The 12,276-nt window shown below is 41.9% G+C and overlaps 1 protein-coding gene across 1 annotated transcript in view; it reads right to left on the reverse strand.

Moving 5' to 3' along the window:
* ALK (ALK receptor tyrosine kinase) overlaps nt 1-12,276 on the reverse strand; it is a gene marked incomplete at both ends in the record, with an annotated part of 583,016 nt that overhangs the window by 321,154 nt on the left and 249,586 nt on the right. The window lies entirely within an intron of this gene.

The following is a 12,276-nucleotide window of genomic DNA, read 5'->3' on the forward strand; positions in this document are numbered from 1 at the left end:
ATGTATACAAATAACCTAATACAGTGTTGGCGCTTACTAGACACTCAACAAATGTTAGTTCTCCTCTCTTACTTCAAATCACATAATACTTTGATTTTCCTCTTGCCTCTGATTTCCCTCAGTAGACCTGTTTCTACCCTAGCCTTTTGATAGAATTTTTCTTCTTCTAATCCCCACTCTGTTCTGAGTCCTATGCACTTCTCCCTATATTCCAATCGATGGCTTCAATTTTCCTATCTCTGAAAATAACTCTTAGGTCCACAGCTTAAGCCTCAGTCTCTTGCATTTCCCATGTCCTATATTTTTAGTAGCCTATAGGTATCCTGAATGTTTTGCTGTCACCTTCACTCAATGTGTCTAAAACAACTCACTATCTTTTCCCAAAAAATACTTTTCCTTATCTAAAAATGTCCATGTTGAGGGAGCAATATGCCTGAAGGCAAGAGGAAAATGTAGAATTTAAGGAAATGATAGAAATTTAGAATGGCTGGGAGATGGGAAGGGAAGAGAGCCTGCAGAGGTGATCAGGGCCAGATTCTGAGGGCATTTAGCCATGTTAAGGATTTATGACTTAATCATGGAACCCAGTGGGGAACTCTAACAGTAAGGGACTGGCTATAGACAAAAAGAGTCCTTGAGAAAATAGATTCTAGAAGAGTATTGACATGGTGGCAAAGACTCTGGCCATTTGAGAATTCCCTAGGCACACAGGGGCAGGCCCTCCTCCTAATAGGGAGCGTTGAAAGCATATGGGAATCCTCCCAGGAATACTTTTGGAGTGCATCCTGACTGAGTCTTGAATGAGGTCAGACTTCATAAAGTGGTCCATGAGGTCTTTCATCATTACTCTGCAGTGAGGTCAGAAGGCCCCTTGCCCAGCAATTAATTCCTCCCAAGAGGGAACATTTGAGTCTAGGCCACTGGATCTTTCATTTGTGTAACTATGGGCCAATCAGTACCTATATCTCTTAGCATTCCCTGCCTTCAAAATGGATAGGAAAATACCACTTACTCCAAAACTGGGAATAGGATAGGTCAATGAAATTCTTTAAGGCCACAGAAAAGGGCCTGGGAAATATGAGACTATTATTAAAAGTAATGATGATGGAAATTGGAAGAAAAGGAAAGGTCTTCTGGAAATCCAATTCCCCAACTCATGGCAACAAAAGCAGTGGACAGCAAGCCTGGCCAGCCTCACAGATCAGACTCAAGTAGCTACTGTCAACAAGGTGGTGAGGGAGAAGAGATTTAGTGCTCATTCCCAGAGCCATCATATCTGTTGTGCTTCAGGTAGAGGGAGGCGAAAGATAATAAATCAAATAAGAATATGAATCAACACCACTAATTTGGTGCTGAGTCATTCCATTTGCCATGGAGTGGTCAGAAATTCTCAACAAAGCCAGATGCCCTTTTCTTACAATTGCATAACCAATCAAATAATAATATATGTATTAAATCCTAGTTTGAGTGTGACTCATACAGATTTTGCATGGGGGCGTGGGGGGAAGCTGACAGCTGAGAGGTCTCAACTGATTCTAAGGACCTAATGAGTAATTCTGTCCATTAAGGAAGCTGTGGCTGCCTGATTAACGTAGAGCCTTAGCAGTGTTTTTAATAAAAGTTTTAATATGTACCTCTGCTCGACCCGAGTCATGTTTAATTAGAATCTGAAAAGCTCCTGGAGAGCTCTCTCCTCTTTATCAGGTGAGCAGCTGCAGATACCTCCTGGGGAGTAAGAGGACAGCCAGGCAGGCAGGTGCAGGGCTGAGGAGGGTGGACTGGAGAGAGGCTGAGCACCATTTGCAGGAGAAGAGTGGTGGTGCCAATGTGTGTCCACAGAGGGAGGCTGGGCCAGAGTCTATCACCTCCTTTATCTCCTCACTTCATAGAGGAGAAAACTGTGGCTCAGGGGGGACTAAATTTTAAAAAGAGAATGGCAGTCAATATTATTGTAATAACTATGTATGGTGTCAGATGGGTACTAGACTTATCAGGGTGCTCACCTCATAAGGTATATGTCTAATCACTATGTTGTACTAATATGATATTGTATGTCAACTGTCATTGAAAAATACATTTTAATAATAAAAAAAGGGAACACATTTTTGTTTTTGTTTTTTCACATGGACAAGAGTATCAGGAACCAATGTAGAATACCAGGGGTGACACTAAGGCACTGCATGGTCCTAAAGCACACTGATCTCATCCTGATACCTTTTATTAGGGATCCTCTCAGAGCTCGTGGCTTCACCACCTTGTAAAGAAGGAAGGGAGTACCAAGGGATTTAGGGAGCAAAGGGCATCTGGCTCAGGATTTAAAAATTATATATACTTACATACCTTAAAAAAACACTAGAAGAAAATGCTCCATAATATTAATAGTGATTAACAGCCTCTGGTTGCCCTAGCTGGTTTGGCTCAGTGGATAGAGTGTTGTCCTGTGGACTGAAGGGTCCCAGGTTTGATTCCGGTCAAGGAAGGGAACATGCCCGGGTTGCGGGCCCCATGCCCAGTAGGGAACGTGCAGGAGGCCGCCAATCAATGATTCTCTCTCCTTTTCCCTTCCTCTCTGAAATCAATAAAAATATATTTAAAAAATAGCCTCTGATTAACGGGATTTTGAATGATTTTTATTTTCTTATTTTACACATTTTGTATATTTTATGAATATTCTATAATGGGCATGAATTGCTTTTATAACAGAATATAAACCTATAATTTATATTGTACAAAAATACTGTTTTAAATAATATGGCACCTTAATCCATGTCTTCTGTTCCTTATTACAAAATATATAGACACTTTAAACTACATATAAAATGATACAGAAAATCAGACCAAAAAAATCTGTATTTTAAAATAACAACGTCCAGGCACTTAAGCTGTATGGTGTGGAACACTATAAAAAGATATAGCTGTGTCATCAGTAGATAAGTTACCCTCAGAGGTAGCTTAAGAAACAGTGGCTGGCTTTAAAATGACTACAAAGAGAACCTGACAATAAAATTCACTAAAATATCTGACTCTGCAAAAAAAAAAATATTACACTCTGTCCTAGAGGAGTGCTATGTAATTGAAAAGCCTCTGGTGTAGCAAGAACATCCTTAGTATAGGGACAATCCCAGATGAGATGAAATAAAAATGTGAGCTCTTAAGTACTTTTTAATGTTTCAAAGTCAATGAGGGACTGACAGCCAGGGATAGGATGGTGGCTCCCTCACTTGATATGTTTTTAAGCTTAAAAGTCCCTTTGCGGGGGATGAGAGCTGTCATTACAGAAGCTGGAGGCTGGAATCATGATGTGCCAAGGGGACTTTTAGATTAAGCTGTTGAATGAGTCTGCTCTTAGGGTACAAGAAGGTGACTGGGGCTTTGTCTGCATGGTCTGCAGGAAAATGCAGGTTCTCAGAGATCTGCTTGGACTAGAAGGTTAGAATTTGAACTTGAACTTTCTGTTCAATATGGCAAATGGGACATAAACTGACACCTCCTTTCCCACAACAAACACAGGGAAAGATAGAAAAAATATTTGAGTATAAGAGTTAACAAACATAAATCCATACTCAAAAACAAGAGACTTTTCATTAGACCAAAATAGGGATTCCATAAACCCCAAAAGAAGAGATAAAAAGGAAACCCATCATGACCAAGAAGATCAACACTTTTGCCTACATCGAGGCCAAGACCACCTCATATTGTGGCGGGGGCTGGGTCATGATACCAATCACATTGCAGAACTAAGTTTGTGTTGTGCCTCACCTCTATTTTCCCAAGGTTGGGCGGGGGTGATGTCAAACTGCTCACCTGTATCTAGGTTAGGACCCAGAATTACATTGCACCAGTGAGAACAGGGCTCAGAACCACCCTATTCACCCAAGAGGGGTCAAACCAAAGAGGTAATGGAGGCAATTTCATCCAAGGAGAAGAATAGAAGATATGGAATGAGAAGGGGTGGTTCCAGAAGAGAAAATACATAGAAATTTTGGAAATGAAGGCTGTAAAAATAGAAGTAGAAAGTAAATCATCGTTTTCTGTGGGAAACAAAATGCTGAAACCGAAGACATAGCTCCTGGCATGGGAGGAGAAGCAAAAGAAAAGACTGGGAAGAAAGCAGCAAATGAGCTGGGAGACAGGTGAACTGTGCAGACTGAGACCATGGAGCCACCCATGTGAAGGTCCTGGTTGTGAGCAGTGCTGGTTGCACAGTGTGGTGCCCCTGAGAGCTCTGAGGACTCAGGCAGGGCTGAACTTGATGGGAGCTGGACAATAGGATGAGATAATTCAAAGGAAGAGGCTGAGATACTTTAAGAAGCTGGGGTAGTAAATATACAAAATAGAAATTGGTAGAGAAAAGAGGAATGGTGGTAGGTGGGAGGTAGGAAGGACCCAGGTCATGTATTTGAAAACAGGCAGCTTAGCTTGGAGAACTCAGAAAGGGCTAAGTGTTTCTACTGAAGCATAATGGCAAGCCCAGAGGGACATCCATCTGGGTGGAAAGAGAGAGGGCTGCTCGGGTCACTGACTGTATTTGGTTCAAGTTTTCAGAATTGAGTTTGTAACCTATTTTATAATTCCTCAGGTATCACTTATTTTGAAAGCTCAAATTCACTGTAAAACAGTTCAAAATAACCAGAAGGCATTTGCACACAGTTGTGTCTGTGTAGAGGAATTTGCTCTGTCTGATGCCCCTTCTAAAAGCAATTTCAATCTAGCCAATTCAGAGTGTGGCAAATGGCCTCTGTGAGCAACACAGAAAATATCAGGTGGGAAGGACCAGAGTGGGAGTTTGGTTTTGCAGCAAGCCCCCAAACAGTTCTAAGCACCTTACAAATATTAATTTCATACTTAACCAAGACCTTGATCACTGGTTATAGCTCTATCCCCACTTATAACTTGATCCTGGCACCTCAGTTTCTCCAATCATGCCTCTTCTGCCTACCTATTAAGGTTCACTTGAGTGTCCATTGCAAGGATATGAATACAAGATCTTGTTAACTGTGATGTGAAACCAGAGTAGGGGCTGAGGTAGGGGATCTCTAGGGGAAGGAGCTGTACCCCAAGGCCTGGATTCTACATTCATCTCGGGGCCATGTCAAGAGTGCTGGTGAGGTTTTCTCAGAGTGATGCTAAGTGGAGAGGATAAGACAGAATTATGGTGTGTTCTGCAGAGTATGGGGAGAGATCCTCTAAAGAAGAAAAAGGCCAGAGAAGTGATTCAGACATGGTTTAGGCAGACATCAGAAAACAGGGTCCGGATGTCTCTCACCACACGCAGAGGTGAAGCTTACTGGCCCGTCAGGACCGAGGGGGAGAAAGAAGCTCTGATGGAAGCATGTTCAAGTGGCACAAAAGGAAGCTGGATGGAGCTGGGTGGAGGCCCCAAGGCTGTCTCTGATGGCCTCTGAAGGTATGAGGGCCACTGGAACTCAGCCTGGCTCAGCATTCTCTGTGGTATAAGCTCCTCACCGCAGGATGCCACTGATGTCATATGAAGTCGAACAACCTTCATAGCATCATATTTCTTTTCCCTGATATTATGCCAGCTGGGTGGGGTTCATAATTTTCCTGATTTTCCCAGAATCTCACTGCAGAGAGCTTTGATGGGCATTCCCTCAATACATCTACCCAGGGAGTCCCCAGACCGGGGTTGCCTCCTAGCTTGGGCAGCCCTCATCAAGTCCAGTGACTTTTTATGGAACTCTGTTTTTGAAAGAACTCCTTCATATAAAAAAACAGATACAAATGGGGCTGCTCTGAAGAAACCTGGGGTAATTCCCAGGTCACCTGCCTGGACACACTTGATGTATAAAAGTCCTTTCTTTTAGAGTTTAGGAAACATTTGGTGATGTGCCTAAGAACCACATGACAGGGCATGGCAGAAATGAATCTAGAACTCAGGGTGCCTGACCCCCAGTTGTGCAGAGTTCTGTTCTGCTTCAGAGTGTCACTGCCCCTCACGTGCCTCCCAGAGGAGGAATAACAGTGATTAAGACCAGGATAAAGTGGCCCAAGTCTCTGTGAAAATGTCCGATGACAATAGGAAGGTATAGGGAACATCTTTTCCTGTGTCCCATTTGGAAACAAGGCCAATCCTTCCCAATGGGCACCACACTGTCTCTGAAAACTTCCAGGAGCATTCAGTTACCTGGCAGGACTGCAGAGAAGGATAACAACCACTGCTCAGTTCATCAGTTAAGCTATGATACCCTCTGCCTGGAATGCTCATTTATTTAAAAATTTTTATTGATTTCAGAGTGGAAGGGAGAGGGAGAGGGAGATAGAAACATCAACGATAAGAGAGAATCACTGATCGGTTGCCTCCTGCACTCCCCACAATTGGATTGAGCCTGCAACCTGGGCATAAGTCCCAACCAGAAATCGAATTATGAGCTTATAGTTCATCAGTCGATGCTCAGTCACTGAGCCACACTGGTTGGGCGGGAATGCTCCTGTATTATCCACTCTTTCCTAGCTAAATATCACTTTCTGAGGTCTCTATTTTCATTTCATTTGCTTATTTCCCAATTTAAATATTTCCCTGTTAAAATTCATAATTACAGCCTTTATTTTCCTTCCTATGCAATTAGTAAGTACATAAAAATGATTTGAACTATTTGTTTAATATCCATCTCTCCCATCTACAGTACATGCCATGAGGCTGGGACTAGTCCATCCTCATCATCTCTGTGTATTCAAGGTCAAGCACAGAGATGGCAAAGTACAGCCCGAGGGACAAATCTGGTCCTCCCTCTGTTTTTCTTTTTGTTTGTTTGTTTATTTGTTTTTATTCTTATTGATTTCAGAGAGGGAGAGGGAGAGGGAGAGAGAAATACAAACATAAATGATGAGAGAGAATCACTGATTGGCTGCTTCCTGCATGTCCCCCACTGGGATTTGAGCCCACAACCTGGGCATGTGCTCTTGACCAGAATCGAATACAGTACTCTATCCATTGAGCCAAACCAGATAGGGCGTCCCTCTGTTTTTGTGTGACCCAAGAGCTGAGAAGAGTTTTTACATTTTTAAATGGTTGGAAAAGTAACATAATAATAATAATTCATGACATTGAAAATTACATAAAATTCGAAGTTCATAAAATAAATAAATTGGAGCACAGCCATGCTCATTCCTTTGCATATCGACTATGGTTGTTTTCACATTACAATGGCAGAGTTGAGTAGTTACAACAGAGAGGGAAAGGAGAGAAGGGCAATGTTAAAGTTCAAACATGTGTCAAGGATTAAACTCAGACCTTTCAAACTCCTGCAGGGTTTCCATTTATTGAATTTCTCCAAAGTGGCAACAGAACTGCAAACATCAGGGCCCAGAATCTAACCTGGCCCTCTCACCTGGTGTTCTAGACATCCATGATAGGTAAATATCCCAAGGACCTGGATAAAAGGTACTTTGTTAAAAGCCACTTTGAACTCCTCCCTGAGAAAAGACACTTAAGGGGATAAAAGCATTTCTGGTGAAAGAGGCTCGATGTACTCTGAAGTAGAGGTTGGTGTCCATTCCATTTCGAAATGCAATTACCCTGGGAGTTCCATGTTCTGACACCACATTGCTCTGCTTTCAGATCTTACTTTCGTTCCTGCTCACCTGGCTGACACGGGGAACAAAGCCAGAGTCCCGTGCAGACCAATATCCCTGGATTCACGTGCCTTGCTTCAGCTTACCCTGTTCAACCCAGAACTATATTAAGGAGGAGACAGTGGTGTTAATTCAAGTCTCTTGAAAAGTCAGTGAATCCTCCCATCAATCATTGCTGTTGTAACATTCTGGTTATTTTACATATTTCACTCCAATGAATAAATATAGGTGACGTTTAATGACAACAGAGCCAGGGTAGTTGCTGGGGAAAATAATAATCTAAAGCCCAGAGGAAATTATTTTTTACTTGATACCTTTGACCTCATAAGCTCTCGGGATTGGAAGGGGCTTTAAAAGGTTATCCAGCCATTATGAACTGAATATTTGTCTCCTCCTAAAATTCATATGTTGAAGCTATAACTCTCAATGTGATGGTATTAGGAAGTGGGGCCTTTGGGAAGTAAGTTAGGTTCAGATGAGGTCATGAGTGTTGGACTTCTATGAAGAGATTGGTGTCCTTATTAGAAGAGGAAAAGGAGGAAAGACCAGATTTCTCTTTCTCTCCCTATCTTTGAGGACACAGCTGGAGAAAAGGTGGCTAATTTCAAATCAGAAAGAAAGTGTTCACCCAGAGCCTAATGGACCAGCACCTTAATCTTAAGACTTCTCAGCCTCCAGACTATGAGAAATAAGTGTATATTGTATGGTATTTTATTTATTTATTTATTTATTTATTTATTTATTTATTTTTAAAATATATATATTTTTATTTCATAGAGGAAGGGAGCGGGAGAGAGAGATAGAAACATCAACAATGAGATAGAATCATTGACCAACTGCCTCCTGCATGCCCCCCACTGGGGATCGAGTCTGCAACCCAGGCATGTGCCCTGACTGGGAATCAAAACTGTGACCTCCTGGTTCATAGATTGATACTCAGCCACTGAGCCACACCAGCCCAGACATTGTATGGTATTTTATTATAGCAACCCAAGCTAAGACACTAGCCAATTTGCACACCTGAATTTGAGTGTCCTCTCTACAGCCTCTGTTTGAATGACCATGATGACACCATCTCACCTCTGCCAAAATCAGGATGACTCCTGATAATCAGCTGAAACTGCGCCCTGTAAATCCAACCTGATGTCTTAGTTCCATCCCTTGTATTCCAAAGGAAAAGTTTCATTTTCCTTTCATGAAACAGCCCCAGGACCATTCTAGCTGTCCCACCTCCCATTCCCATTGCTACCTTGCCATAACCTTACCAGTCTTCTTTTTCCAGATGCAACAAGCTAATATTTTCTAAACACTCTTCATATGTTATGGTTCCAAGTCTCATTTTTCCACTAAAGCTTTCAACTGAGACAGTAAGCAGTCAATGTGGTAGATGCTCACTCCATTTCCCTTTCATGTGTCCCTCCCAGGAATGAGGAAATGAGTAAGTAAAAGGCCTGCCTACTGGATAAGCCACTATTTGGATATTTAAAAATTGCTTTCCATTTAAACCCAACAGTTTTCTTGTGGACATGGCATAAAGAGTGGATACTCCTGGTCAATTGCAGAGAAAGGCGGCAGGACCCCGGAAAGAAAATGGGAATCTTGATGGGCCATTTCAGGTCTTGGTCTCTGCGCTAAACTTCAAAGAATTTGTGTTTTTGAGAATGCTCTTAAGTGGAAGGTAAAGAAAGAATAGCTTCTGCCACATTGAGGTAGCTAGGAACTGGGCATCCACATGGGCAGTTAGACTCATGAGATGGTGTTCATCTCCTGAGGAAGATTATCTGATTCAATGGTTGGCAAAGGAGCATGGCTTTCAGGCCAAATCCAACTGTTGAGTGTAAATAGTTTTTTGTTTGTTTTTAAAGAAAGCCACACCCATCTGTTTAACCTATTGTTTATGGTTACTTTTGTTCTACAACAGCAGAATTGGGTAGTTGTGACAGACTATGGCCCAAAAAGCCTAAAATATTTTATATATAGCCCTTTATAGAAAAAGTCTACCAACACCTGATCTAATTCACTATTTTCCTGTATTGTATGCCTTGCAACACTAGTCCTGTGTGATAAGCCCCCAAATATATTTGGGGAAATTCTTTACACTGGATGCCCCTCTTGGAAAATTCTTCACACCAGATGCTCACTAGCCTTTTTAAAGGCTCCAAGAAGCCTTGTAGCACACGTCTCTTTAGCTTTGTTTAACTCAGCATTCCTCAGACTCACTTGACCCTATCAACATTCCATGGAGCATAAGGAGCACACTCAGTGAAACACCAATCTTGTTGCTTATTACTGTTCTTTGAATTGATTTTCTTTCGAAGCTGTGGATGAGCCTTGCTTAGATTTTCCAGTCCAGTGACAGTTATGCTGATGAAATCTGCGGGGAGGGCTGTAGTGTTCCCCTTAGGCCAGAGCAGGATAAGGGCACAGTGCCTCTCTCCCTGAGGAGGTGGCAACATCAAAAATTGGGGAGAACCTTCAGTGGGCCAGAGGATTCCCCCTCCAACGTCATCATATTTTTCTGTCTTATTGGATAATTCCTATGAGCAAAGCAGCATACTACCTTTCATATCCAAACAAAACAAAATTCATTCTTAAGTCCCATCCCTATTCAACTACCACCCATTTCCTTGCTGATATTTACAACAATATTCCTAGAAAGCTTTGTCTGTACTCATTTCTCCAAATCCCCTCTTCCTATTCTCTCTAGAATGTATTCTAGTCAGGCTTTATCCCCCTCCACTCCACTGAAATGGTTCTTGTCAAGGTCACCAAGATCTCCACACGTCGAAACCCAATGGTCAAGGCTCAGTCATCATATTTAAAACATCTGAAGCATTCTACACAGAGAATGATCCCCCCTCCTCTTCTCTTGGTTTCTGGGATCCTACTCTCCTCTGTCTCTCCTCCTATCTCATAAGCCCCTCTCAGCTACTCTTTGGGTCGTCCTCATCTAATGAAGTATTTCAAGACCCCTCAATGGAATACTTTTCTCTAGCTACACTTTCTCTAGATGCTCTCATCCTGTCCATGACTTCAACTACCAATGACCCCATATTTCTTTTTTAAAAAAATATATTTTATTGATTTATTACAGTGAGGAAGAGAGAAGGATAGAGAGTTAGAAACATCGATGAGAGAGAAACATCGACGAGCTGCCTCTTGCACACCCCCTACTGGGGATGTGCCCGCAACCAAGGTACATGCCCTTGACCGGAATCGAACCTGGGACCTTTCAGTCCGAAGGCCGACGCTCTATCCACTGAGCCAAACCGGTTTCGGCTAACCCCATATTTCTATCTCCATCCTCAGTTTGGAATGCTCTTTCCCCAGAAATTTACTTGGGTTACTTCTTTCATGTTTCTGCTAAAACATTACATTATCAATATGGCCCTCCCTGACCACTCTCTATAAATATATGTATAAATAACAACCCTAACCCCTGCCTACCACTGTTCCCTTACCATGCTTTTTTTTTTTTTTTAAATCTTCTTAGCACTTAATTACCACCTGATAGTCTCTATATCTGCTTAGTTATTTGTTGGTTGTGTGTCTCCTCTCACTGGAACATAAGTTTCGTGAAGGCGGGGACTTTTTTGTTCTAATCCCAGGGCCTGGAATCCCAAAGACACATAGATGGCACTAAGTAAATATTTAGGATGATGAATAAAGGTTTGAGTTACCCACCTTGGGGTTGTAGAGCTCAACATGGTTTCACAGCTGGGTGAGCTAAGTTTAGGTCTTTTTGCCCCAAATCACATGACTTGTTAGTGACTGATATTAGAAACCTAGTCATTTATTGAGTCTCTTTTAAGTGTTAGGCACTTTTATGGACAGTGGGACACAGGTTCACAGGTTCCATTTCTGCTCTTAGGAGTGAAGACCTACTTAGAACAGACAATGGCAACTCACCCCTTGACGGCTAGGCTAGGTTCTTTTAATAACCCCTTATTTCCACCACCACCCTTTGAAGCCAAGAAGATGTTTGTCTTTAAGTAGCTATTATTCCTTTATATAACATAAATCTTACAGGATTCTGCAGCAGGAAATGAATTTATACCTCACATTCAAGGCAACTTCTTCAGATCTCTAAACTATAACTGTTAAGAAGTAGTGAGTATCTTGTGTGATTTGGGAGGTGTCCAGTACCTAGTGGCTGATCTCTCATATTTGCATTTCCAGTCTTTAATGCTCATAACTTATCTAAGTGAACAGATTTAATTTTGTTCACCATAACTGGTGTTTAGTCCAAAGAACTGCAATTCTGCCCTTCCATTTTGAGAAAATTCTGTTACACAGTTGCAAGCAGGGCGGGGAGGTACTCTGTGAGAACTTTAACCATCCTGGTGGCCCACAGAAGAAAAACATTAAGAACCATTGCTTTAGAGGTCTTCCCTCAGTCTTCTACATGTTCAAAGTGAACATCTTAGAACCCAGTTTTGGGTGGGATCTTGAATGTCATAATTGTCCCATAAATGTCATATTCTGCATCAATGCAGTGACCTTTGACACATTTGTGACATGGGGTCATCTTCACTTGAGCCCTTTAGAAACAAAATATATTCACTCTCATATAACTTTCCTTAGGTTGAGTCCAAACCAGATCCTTAAAGCCTCCACATGTTGATCTTGGTTTTGCCTTTGAGACCTAGTTTCATGTAAGTCTCATTTTCACTCATTTGCCAG

This window comes from Cnephaeus nilssonii (genome assembly GCF_951640355.1).
Source record: "Cnephaeus nilssonii genome assembly, chromosome: 15".
Classification (NCBI taxonomy): domain Eukaryota; kingdom Metazoa; phylum Chordata; class Mammalia; order Chiroptera; family Vespertilionidae; genus Cnephaeus; species Cnephaeus nilssonii.